The sequence below is a fragment of the Solanum verrucosum genome, unplaced genomic scaffold, assembly GCF_900185275.1.
Source record: "Solanum verrucosum unplaced genomic scaffold, falcon-dt-bn FXZP01000363.1, whole genome shotgun sequence".
NCBI classification, from domain to species: domain Eukaryota; kingdom Viridiplantae; phylum Streptophyta; class Magnoliopsida; order Solanales; family Solanaceae; genus Solanum; species Solanum verrucosum.
Window position 1 is genome coordinate 78,171 of NW_026019863.1, and position 12,595 is coordinate 90,765.

At 30.3% G+C, this 12,595-nt stretch overlaps 2 protein-coding genes and 1 long non-coding RNA gene across 3 annotated transcripts in view; 2 read left to right on the forward strand and 1 right to left on the reverse strand.

Moving 5' to 3' along the window:
- The window catches only part of LOC125818621 (uncharacterized), a 35,375-nt gene extending 32,573 nt beyond the window's left edge, over positions 1 to 2,802 (reverse strand). Inside the window, exon 1 of the long non-coding RNA XR_007442407.1 lies at positions 2,736 to 2,802. This is a non-coding gene — a long non-coding RNA (uncharacterized LOC125818621). The remainder of the gene's footprint in view (positions 1 to 2,735) is intronic.
- The window catches only part of LOC125818596 (histidine decarboxylase-like), a 49,536-nt gene that overhangs the window by 34,079 nt on the left and 2,862 nt on the right, over positions 1 to 12,595 (forward strand). The window lies entirely within an intron of this gene.
- Positions 1 to 12,595, forward strand: part of LOC125818605 (histidine decarboxylase-like) — a 65,259-nt gene that overhangs the window by 33,823 nt on the left and 18,841 nt on the right. The window lies entirely within an intron of this gene.

A 12,595-nucleotide genomic window follows, 5' to 3' on the forward strand; every position in this document is an offset into this window, starting at 1 on the left:
ATTTATGGGCATGAACGATTTGACTCGTAGGTCTACATAACATTATGAAACGCATGTATGTGAATCTTCTCATTCTCTGACTTACTTCCTCAAAACTTAGTTCAAATCGATAGTTGATCTCAAAGGATTCACAATTGAACTCAAAGGCTTTCTTGAACTCTTAACTCTCTCTTGAATTTGAATTATGACTTCAAGAGTTATGATTCATGATATGAAGGATCTCAATAACAATATAGCTATTCGATAATTAGGAATAGAACTTTTAAAAGAAACATGAATTCAAGAACTCAAAATCAACTTATCTCAAGAATATTCAAATCCAGGGAAGTATCCTAGATTACTCGTTTTCTGATTTGAAAGTAGATGTAGGGTGTGAGGACGAACTAGTCCAACACTATGGTAGCTTTACATACCTAGAAGAACAAGATTCTTGAAGAATCTTGAAGAAGAACTTTATTAGAAGCCTTGAAATCCTAGCTTGAAGGTAAACAATCAAGAAAACCTTTTTTGAGATTCTTTTCTTGAAATCTCTATGGCCAAGAATTATGATTTTCATGAGTGAAGATGAAAATCTGATTGTTTTGAGATTTTTAATTAGTCAAGAAATTCGTTGATGGTTTTCTTGGAGGTAAAAAGACAAAAACGATTACTTTCAATATTTTCCCGTCGGCTAATTCGTAACAGCACTGTATAGGTTACAAAAATAGTCATAACTTTTTACTTAGATATTGGATTGATGTGAAACTGGTGGGGTTGGAAAGTAGATTCAATTACCTTTAATTGGATAGGTTATGACTCACGTTACTCTTAATATTCTAAGAGATATGGTCGTTTAAAGTTGACCCAAGTAGAATTTTACATCAAAATTTAATGAAACTTCAAGAACACTTGTCAAGAACTCATCAAGAACTAAAATCCTTAAATTTCAAGAACGAAATTACGCTGAATAAATCATGATTGGCATGTGGGTGAAAGAACCCAACACTATGGAAGCTTACATACCTCTTAGGGATCAAACCCATGGCGAAAATCCGCTACAACACGCAAGAATCTCGACGAACGCTTGATCCTCTCCTCTTTTCTCCTCTTCTCTCTTCTTTTCTCTTCTTGAACTCTCAACTAAAACCCTAGGCTAATTTTAGGATTATAAAACTGAACCTAATAGGATTAGACCCTTAAAATATTACTAAAATCAAATTAAATCTGATTGGGTAAGGAAAAGACCAAAATACCCTTCTCTAATTTCGGCTAACCTTCCTTAACTGGACAGCCTATCTTCAAAAGGCCATATCTCACTCATCCGACCTCGAAACATAGCAAACTCCGCGGCGTTGGAAAGATAATTCAAAGATATTCGCTACGGTATCTGGTAGCACACGTAATTCATCCTGAGCTAGGAGTTATGGTTGTTTGAAGTCGACCCAAAACTCATACTTAAGCATAACTTGCAAAATTTCAGATTTTGCTATTTCCAATTTAATTCTTTTTGAAACTCAAGGTGCTACATCTAGTGACCTTAACACTTAAGAAATTTTAAACTCCTTGGTAAAATCTCACTCACTACGAAGAACGGTTCGAGTCTTAGTTCAAAAATTTTCTGGGGTGTTACAAATAATATTTTGATTTTTAGTATAAATTTTTTGTTATCAGATTTATCAACTATATGATTTACAAATTGTAAGCTTCCGCAGGACGCCCTAATCACCTTTCATATCCCAACACAATATTGAGGCTATGTTACCAATGGTGGCACTGAAGGCAATATCCATGGTATTTTGATAGGGTAAATTTTAGTTCTATATTTTGAGAAGATGTTATGACAAATTATACTGTTTTCACACTCTTACACTTCTTAACATTATTTGTGTAGGCGAGAGCTACTTCCTAATGGAATATAATTATATGTGTCAAAAGACTCTCATTACTCAGTCTTTAAAACTGCAAGAATGTATAGAATGGATTCGGAAACAATTAACACATCAGTAAATGGGGAGATGGATAATTCAGATTTAAGAGAAAAGTTGTTTCAAAATAAGGACAAACCAACAATTATAAACGTCACAATTGGTATGTATTTACTCCAACCTCTATCATTTTTCTTTCTTCTTTTATGAAGTAATTAGTCCTCTTACGACTTTTCCCTTGATGGTTCTTTTAATTATATATAGGAACTACGTTCAAAGGAGCTATTGATGATGTTGATGTTATTCTTGAAACACTCAAAGATTGTGGCGATTCACAAGATAGGTTTTACATCCATTGTGATGCAACACTATGTGGTCTTATGACCCCTTTTATAAACAATGTGAGCTTCAATTGCTTCTTACTTCTAACAAACTCTTTCGTAATTCTCAGAGCGACATTCTAATTATTCGTTGTGCAATTTCAACAGATGATTAGTTTCAAGAAACCAATTGGAAGTGTCACAATTTCTGGTCACAAGTTCTTAGGATGCCCAATGCCTTATGGTGTCCAAATAACAAGAAAAAGCTACATCAATAATCTCTCAACAAATGTGGAGTACATTGCTTCTGTGGATGCCACTATTTCTGATAGTCGTAACGGTTTAACTCCAATTTTCTTTTGGTATAGCTTGAGCGCAAAAGGTCAAATTGGCCTACAAAAGGATGTTAAAAGATGTCTTGACAATGCCAAATATTTGAAAGATCGTCTTCAACAAGCAGGGATAAGTGTCATGCTGAATAAGCTTAGTATCATAGTTGTACTTGAAAGACCTCGTGACCATGAATTTGTCCGTCATTGGCAACTTGCATGCGTCAAAGACATGGCACATGTTATCGTTATGCCAAGCATTACACGAGAAATGCTTGACAATTTCATGAGTGAACTAGTGCAACAACGAAAACAATGGTACCAAGGTGGAAAGGCAGAGGCTCCTTGTGTTGCAGATGATATTGGTGCTCAAAATTGTGCATGCTCTTATCATAAGATTGATTACATTAGTCCTTAGAAGACAAACAAGACAAGATCATCTGCCACATTAAAATTAATAGTGAATTGTATACTTGATTGTACTACTAGACGACATAATTGTATCAATTTTTAATAAAAAACTTTGGACAATCTTTTATGATATTTGTATAACATTAACTTACAGTTAATTCATATTTGAAACAAGACTATATCATCTTGTAGGAATAGTTGGTATATTTGAAACAAGACTATATCATCTTGTAGGAATAGTTAGTATATTTGAAACAAGACTATATCATCTTGTAGGAATAGTTGGTGTATTTGAAACATGTATTATCGTCATAACCTCTACATTTATTAGCTACTTGGAACCTCCTAAAATCATATATCAAAGTAAATTGAAATATATCTAGCTGTGTATTTCAAACATAAAAAGAGGTGTTGGACTTAAAAGATGAGTACATATCGATGATAGTTAGATCTGATGTTTCTCTCCGTTTGTTTGTTATGATCATTAGTGTTTTATTAATGAGGAATATTAGCCGAAATCTCCTGAGGCTCATAACTTAGAAATAATAGAGGTTAAATTATGACTGTTGCATAATGCTAAACTTAATATAGTTTACTTTGTGCATAATTAGGACAAGAAGTTCTTGACTGATTTTTGTTTTTTTAGTACGTATCACATGTATTGAATTTTTATTATATAGACTAATATTTTTCAGGGAAAATTGTGCATTATAGCAAACTATTAATTCAAAATAAATGTTATAGTTACAGTTTCATTTAATTCCAATTGGCAGCAAACATCTTGTCATTTGTCTCTCTCCCCTCTCTCTGAAATCTCGTTTGTCACTCTCATCTTTTTCAGTCATCTCTCTCGCCTCTCTCACTTTATACAAACACAAAAGTATAGTTTGTGTTTGTATAAAGCGAGAGAGACTGTATATACAAATACAAATACATATCTCTGATCTGTCCTATACACTTATAATTATACAAATACAAATCTTTCCATGTCCAGTTCTCTTTTCTCTCTCTCGCTTTACAATGTATAATTTGTATTTGTATAAAGCGAGAGAGAGATTTGATATACAAATACAAATGTTTAAACTTGATTCAATTGTATACTAATTCAAATTTTAAGCAGATATAACACAATCATTGATACATATACATAGTAGTTACATATATACAATTATCTAACTGATATACATATACAATTCATCTCTCTCCACTCTCTGGCCTCTCTTGCTCGCCTCTCTCCTCTCTCTCTCCCAATCTCACTCATAACTCTAGCCTAATATAGAGAACATATACATATACAAATACAATTTTCATAGACAGACGAATTAGCACCTGATTTATACAAATCGTCGCAATTTATACAAATCAGATGCTCCATAGCAAACATAATTTGGCAATGAAACACAAATAGAAAAACTATAGCTATAGAACACTAATATATTTTTTTATCTTTGCTATTCCTAAAATTTAATCTATTTTTCAATGATTAAGTAAAGTTTGTTTGATGTTGTTGTTGGCAGGCCAAAAGGCATTTATTTTGAAAAAAAAAAGTATTTTTTCTAAAAAAAATAAGTTGTTTGGCTAATCTATAAAACTGTTTTTAAATAGAAGCAAAAACAATTTTTCGGTTGTTGAGAAGAAGCTAAAAAAATTCAGTTTCTTAAAAAAAGCAGAAACAGAAGATAATTTATTTAAAGACTAAAATATCTCTACCATATATACATATTTATCAATATATCCCTTATATTTATTTATTTTGTGGTGGATTTAATTTGTGAAATAATTTTAAATCTATTTTTCTTGATATTTTAAATTATATTTAAGTAATATTAATTTATATCAATATTTAATATTTTTATTCATCTATGTGTAATATTAATTGAAAATTTGAATATCTATATTTTAATTTAATAAAAAAATAAAAATTTAATTAAAAAATTATAATATATATTTAAAATAATTTCTCTCAATAAATAATCTTAATATTAAAAGTGCATTATTACTTGTCCTTTTTCATAATTTGACTCTCAAAAATACTTTTTAAAAAAGATAACAAACATAATAACTTATCAAAAATACTTTTTAAATAAATTAACCAACCACAAATTGGTTCATTTTTCTCAAAAACACCTCCCTGAAAAGCTATTTAAAAAATAAATATTTTTTAGCAATAATACCAAATAAGATCTTAGTGTGAACAGAGTTAAAAAGACCAATTCAAAGGTTTGGCCAGTTCTTTTTTCGTGTTATTGGCATTTGGAGCTGTTGAACTGTTTGGCGATGTATGTTTGAGTGAAGTAGATTCCCTTATTTTTGGAATTTAGAGGGGAACAAAGGGCAAACTACATAAACCCCACTAGTTTATGTTCTAATTACTTATTAAGATTTCCAATAGTTTCAAATATTACTTCCTCTACCATATTTCATGCTTAAAATACACGAGTTGGAATCCGTGAGATAAATATATCTGTCAAATTTTAAAAGTGAGATACATATTTTATTTGTTTAAATTAATTGATTGTAACTGATTTTCCTTAAATATAGAAATGATTAAGGATTTTCAGAATACATGGACAATTATTTTTGAAAATTTAAATTATTCAAATCCAAGGCGAAAATCAAGGCATGTTTAATTTATTTATTTTATTATTCTTTGAAATACTAAATTCATTAATATTATTAATAAAAGATTAAAAAACATGTATATATTAGTCATTTAATTTGATTAATTTTATTTTATTACTCTTAAAATAATAAATCCATTAATTTGATGTATCTATTATCAAATATTAATATATGATGTATGCAACCAACTAAACACTTAGATACATAAACATCATACATGTACATCCATATGTATCATAGAAGTATCTAGATTTATTTAATGTCTTTGTTAGATGTATCTAATTTTAATTTCATATATCTTTTATATGTATCTAGTATTAATTTGATGTATCAAGTATTAGTTTCATACATTATATTCAAAAATATGTATTCCGGATACATAATAAGCATATACATATAATTATGTGTATCTAAATATGAAATGTAACTGAAATGCACAAATTTAGGAAAAATCACGATGGTAGAGTATCTGTTTATCATTAATCCAAAAAAAAGAGTAATTTTTTTCATAATTCTTCCCTTTTTAGCATCTCAAATTTTTCTCATAGATACATATAATATTAAGTTAAATACATGAACTCTTAAATTGAACTAATTTCTAAAACCTAATTTGTAAAACTTTTTTAAATTGAACATAAATGTGTTAAAATGATTACTTTTAACTAGTCTAAAATAAGTATATTTGAGTTGTTACTTTTAGTAACCATAACAAGTAAAATGGATGGGAACAAGTAATATTGAATTATTGGTGTGACACATTTATGTATCTGACTTAAGAACATAAGAACATTATGAATTTTAACTCAGATACATATCAAGATACATCAGAATAATAAAACAATAAAAACAAACTTATATGTAAAATACTGATTTGAACATGCAAACATGTATTGATCGAGAATGAAGAAATAAATTAAAGAGGGAGAAGAAGAAGAAAGAAAGTGGCTGCTGGACATGGGGTGGGGAACAATTGACGGTAGATGAGAATAGAAAAAGTTTAACTTGTTAATGAGCATTAATTAAGGAGTTTAAATTTAAGATAATTATTCAATTTTAAATTTAAGATAATTATTCAATAACATATTTAAGGGATTTGTGTATCTTAATAAATCTTTTAAAATATAGTATAAATATTAAAAGTGGTAATATATGTAATTATTTTAAACTAGAGATAAATGTAGTATATATGATAGTCATGTATGTGTGATTAGGTAATTTTTCCTTAAATGAAATGCTCATTGAGTTAAATTTTTCAGATAAAAAATAGTCCACTTAAAAAAAAATCTCTAATACAGAAAATGGTAAATAACCATTTTTTTCTCCAAAGAAATGGCACTCCTGCTTCTTCTTCATCATCCTCCTCCTCCTCCTCCTCCATTTTTCTTCTTCGTCCCTCTTTCTTTTAAAAAAATAAAATAAAAGAAAATAAAAAAATTCAACGATCTTTTTTTTAAATCGTAAATGTGAATTGTTTTTTGAGCGAATTATATATCAAAAGACTCAAAATAACAAGAAGATTTCATATTTAAAACTCAGGACTATTTAGAAGTGAATTTGGATTGATCAAGATTGAATAGTTAGTGTATATTTCATGTATAGTTAGTGTATACTTTATGTATAATTGAGCTATATTATGTTTTCTAGGTATATTATAATGTATAGTTAGTGTATAGCTCATGTATAGGTAATTACATTATGTTGTATAGTCGATGTATAGTTTCTATGACTTTTGGTTAGCTATATTGTATAGTTAGTGTATACTTTCTGACTTTTGGCTAGCTATATTGTATAGTTAGTGTATACTTCCTATGACTTTTAGCTATTTTTTTATGTAAATAAAACATGACTATATTTATTGTAAACTAATTACTTTATTGTATATATTTGATATTATCCTCAAAATAAATCCAACCAGTGAAAGCAAAATGCCGCGTACTTCTGTAGTTTGCAATTTTTTGGTCGAATTGCCTATTTTTTTGCTATTTGGTATTCACATCGAAGCACCATTAATTTGGATTGATGTTGCATATGGCTTATTCAAGATAATCGATATCTATTAAGGATTTTTTTATATCCAGGAATAGTAACTAACACCTTTAATTAAGGAAGAAACAATTATAGCAACCATGCACATATATAGTAAATTTTAAGTACGAATATCTAAAAGAAAAAAAATTGAATTTGAAAGGGGCTCATCAATTATATATAATCATAGTTTCTGGACTTAGTCATCTTACGACTTATCCCTTGATGGTTCTTTTAATTATAGGAACTACTTTCAAAGGAGCTATTGATGATGTTGATGTTATTCTTGAAATACTCAAAGATTGTGGCTATTCACAAGATAGGTTTTACATCCACTGTGATGCAGCACTATGTGGTCTTATGACCCCTTTTATAAACAATGTGAGTTTCAATTGCTTCTTACTTCTAACAAACTCTTTAGTAATTTTCAGAGCGACATTCTAATTATTCTTTGTTCAATTTCAACAGATGATTAGTTTTAAGAAGCCAATTGGAAGTGTCACAATTTCTGGACACAAGTTTTTGGGATGTCCAATGCCTTGTGGTGTCCAAATAACAAGAAAAAGCTACATCAATAATCTCTCAACAAATGTGGAATACATTGCTTCTATGGATGCCACTATTTCTGGCAGTCGTAATGGTTTGACTCCAATTTTCTTGTGGTATAGCTTGAGCGCAAAAGGTCAAATTGGCCTGCAAAAGGATGTTAAGAAATGCCTCGAGAATGCTAAATATTTGAAAGATCGTCTTCAACAAGCAGGGATAAGTGTCATGCTAAATGAGCTTAGCATCATAGTTGTACTTGAAAGGCCTCGTGACCATGAATTTGTTCGTCGTTGGCAACTTTCATGTGTCAAAGACATGGCACATGTTATTGTTATGCCAGGCATCACACGAGAAATGCTTGACAATTTCATTAGTGAATTAGTGCAACAAAGAAAACAATGGTACAAAGACGGAAAAGCGGAGGCTCCTTGTGTTGCAGATGACATTGGTGCTCAAAATTGTGCATGCTCTTATCATAAGATTGACTACATTAGTTCTTAGAAAACAAAGAAGACAAGATATAATCTGCCTCTTCAAAATTGGAATTTCTTAGAGCTCTCTAATTTGTTTATATGTTTTCCATAAAGATGACATTTACTAACTTCATTTGATTCCCACATTGAAAGTGAATTTTATACATACCTCATTGTACCACTTGACTATACAATTGTAATTTTTTTAATAATTTTTTTTTACGTAATACTCTTTTATCATCTTTGTGTATATAGCATTAGTTTACTCTTAATATATAATCGTGTGTAGCATTAATTTACTCTTAATATATAATCGGAACAGGATTATACCTGATGGACATTGAAGTACATACACACTATTGGAATTAATGCATTCACATCTTGATGTTTAGTCTTTCAATATTGTCTCGTAGTTTTTCAAGAAGTCTTTTAGAATTTGTAATACATGTATCTAGTTATTTGTGCAAGACTTTTGGCTTTATATTTTGAGTAGTATAAATAGAGATGTATTTGATAATTGTAATGATCTCAAGTGACCTTAAGTAGCCTAATATAACTTGAGCAATCTCTAAGTAAAACATATTCTCCTTCTATATTTCCTACAAATTGGTATCACAATAGTTTTTCGTTCTTAATCTAGAGTAAGGTGAGGAATTTTTTTTTATGGAATCTAAATTAAATGAAGGTGTTAATTCTTTAGTTGTTCTTACTCCATTTTTTGATGGAAATGATTTAGAATACTGAAAGGTAAGAATGAAAACATATTTGAAAGCTGATGGTTTGTGGACTATTATTGCAAGTGGCTATGAATAGCCAGAAAATGATAGTGAACTTTCAGCAGTAGAGATGGAAAATCTTGAGGCTAAGTATCGTCAAGATGCAAAAACTTTGAGCAAAATTCAAATGGGAGTCTCAAGAGCATATTTCGCAAAAAATGCTACTTGTGAGACTGCAAAACAAGCTTGGGAGTTTCTGAAAGATGAGGTGTATGGTGACGAAAAGGAACGCCTATATATCTTCAAACTCTTAGAAGAGACTTTCAAAATTTGAAGATGATAGAATCTGAAAAAATAGATAAAGGGAATATGGTCTGATATTCCCCTCAACCTTGCCATTTGGAGCTGATATGCCCCTTGTTATGAAAGTGGCTCATATATACCCTTACCGTTATACAAACGGCTCACATATGCCTCTATCGTTACAAAATGATCTCACATATACCCTTCATTTAACGGAAGTGAAAAAATTAGTTTTAAATTTATATTTTTGACTTTTAATTTTCTTAAAAATTATTTAGGGGTATATATGATTCTTCTAGCAAAGTTCAAGGTATATTTTAATCTTTTTCATACATAAATTATTTTTTGACTTCTTTGATTATAATTATTTGAGTTTCTTATTCTTATATTATTTTTTTCTTTCATTCCTTAGTGTAAAGATTTTATTTTTTTTGTGGCTATATTATAATTTAAAACTATATTTTTTTTTAATCTATATTGTAATTTAATTTTTGTATTTGAAAGAACCAAATTTGGTCATCTATAATAAGTTTTACAAAAATATTAGTGAAACATAAATAAATTTGACCATCAAAATAATAAATCTAAATTAGTCATTGAAACAAAAAAAAAGTCAAAACAAATATGTTTGAGGAGGATTAAATATACTCATAAGGGATTATAAATATATTTTTAAATAATAAAAAATTCAACGAAAATTAAATTTTTTCATTTCCGTTAGAGGAAAAGGGTATATGTGAGCCATTTGTATATAAGTAGGGGTATATATGAGCCACTTTCATAATGAGGGGTATATTAGTTCTAAATGACAAAGTTGAGGGGTATATCAAACCCTTTTCCCATAGATAAATATTGCACAAGAGTCATGAATATTGTTATTGAAATGATAATTAAAGGTGATGATATTTCTGACCAACAAGTTGTGGAAAAAATTCTCATCGCTGCCATAGAAAAGTATGAATTTATTGTTACTATAACTGAGGAGACGAAATGTCTTTCTAAGCTTTCCATCAAAGAGCTAGTTGGATCATTTCGTGCATACGAGAAGCGAATTTTTTTTCGTGAAGATCAATCCAAAGAAACGGCTTTTCAGACGAGAATTCTCAAAATTTTCTCAAAAAATCAACCAAAAAAAAGTACGGTCCAAAAATGAAGCAGAATCGTGGTAGCTCTACTAAGAAGATTGAAGAATAAAGTGAGAAAAGTACTAGTCTTTTTTGTAAAATTTGCAAAAAGACTAATCCTAATGCAGAAAAATATATGCACAAAGGCAAGCCCTAATATAATTTTGTTATAAAGTTTGGCCACAGTGAGAAGGATTGTTGACACAAGAAACGATAGCAAGTCAATTTTCGTGAAGGAATAAAAGTAAGAAAACATTTTCTTTACTTCTCAATCTGATAATTCAGCAAAAAGCATGATATGTATATTGATAGCGGCGCCAAAAATTTGTTGCTCCCTAATATACACGCAAGTGTATGTGACTGCTCACGTAATATAGTTTCTTTTAGAAACGAGTTTTCGTTCCCAAGGGACTTGTGATCAACTTATATTCAACAACTTAATTCTACAATCAAACAAAGGTAACCATTTAAAAGAGTTGGATGATTATTAACTACTACTATGAATTATTTAATAACTAAAAGTAACTAGTGCGAATGACTTCAAAATTGATGTTTCAAACAAGTAAAAGACAATTCCAGGGCTGCAACATGCAATGGATTTCATGTATCATATCTTAGGCAAAGAACTAATTTAGGTTATCAAGTTATTGGTTTACATGGTTAATTGTATGAGTCGGGTCTCTCGACCTCTAGTCGCCTACTCCAATTAGTTGTTCTAACTACATCATTGAGCGGGGATAGACAGGCCTAACTGGCGAGCATTTATATCTCATCATGTTTCGTAACCAAGCAAGTTGTTCGTCCGGGCGTCACTCCTGAACATACATCAACTCAATGGATGATCGAGCTTTCTATATTCTCTGGTCTATCTACCCTCGCCTCTCTCAATTTTAAGAATAGACAATAGATTTATCTTATGGTGATCAAGCATAAAATACTAAAACAAGAATATATAAGTAACTTATAATGATAACCAAAATTTAATTCAAAAAGCCTTCAATAATCAATATTCAATCTGTAGCTACAACCCCAGAATTAAGGTGTTTAGCCACTCATAATATTCGAAAACCACAAAATACAATTGTTCATGCGATTTCCAGAAATAAGAAGAGTTCAAAAATCAAAACCTATTACAAAAGTCGAATCTTGCTCTTGCACACCAAAATAATATCGAACCCCCTACAATATAGCCCTAGGCATCTATTTATAGAAATTGGGAAAATTAGAGCCAAAGTCTAAACCTACAAGGAATCCTTTTTTAATCTATTTTCGCTGAAAAAGTCGGACTAGGGTTGGGGCATCGAGCCTCCCATCGCGCCAAGCTGCTCCTCTGTCTTCACTGTTGTGGCACGTCGCGCCTAGCAGTGCGCCTGGCCAAGGACTCTGAAGTTTAAGCGCATCGCGCCTATCAATGCGCCAGACTAAGGACTCTGTAGTTTATGCCTTGGCGTGCCGCGTCTGTCAGAACACCACGCCTAGGTGTTCCATACTTAGTTTATTTTTTGCATGTCCTTGCATCTCATTTCTTCAATTCGACTTCAATCTCCTTGAGAGTTCCTGAAACAACTAATCATGTGTTTTAGTGCACTCTCATCACAAGTTACACAAAATCAAGCTAATAGACTCAAGATTATTCTTCAATTAAATCTCATAATGGGGAAATATCGACGACTTTGGCATATAAATATGCCTAAGATCAGTAGCAATCATATGATTTTTTTTCAAAAGAAAAAGGACGTCTTTAACCTTGTAAATAGTTGTAATACCCATTCTTTTGAAGTTTGAGAATTCAAATGCACACACATTTTTAAATCATAATTGG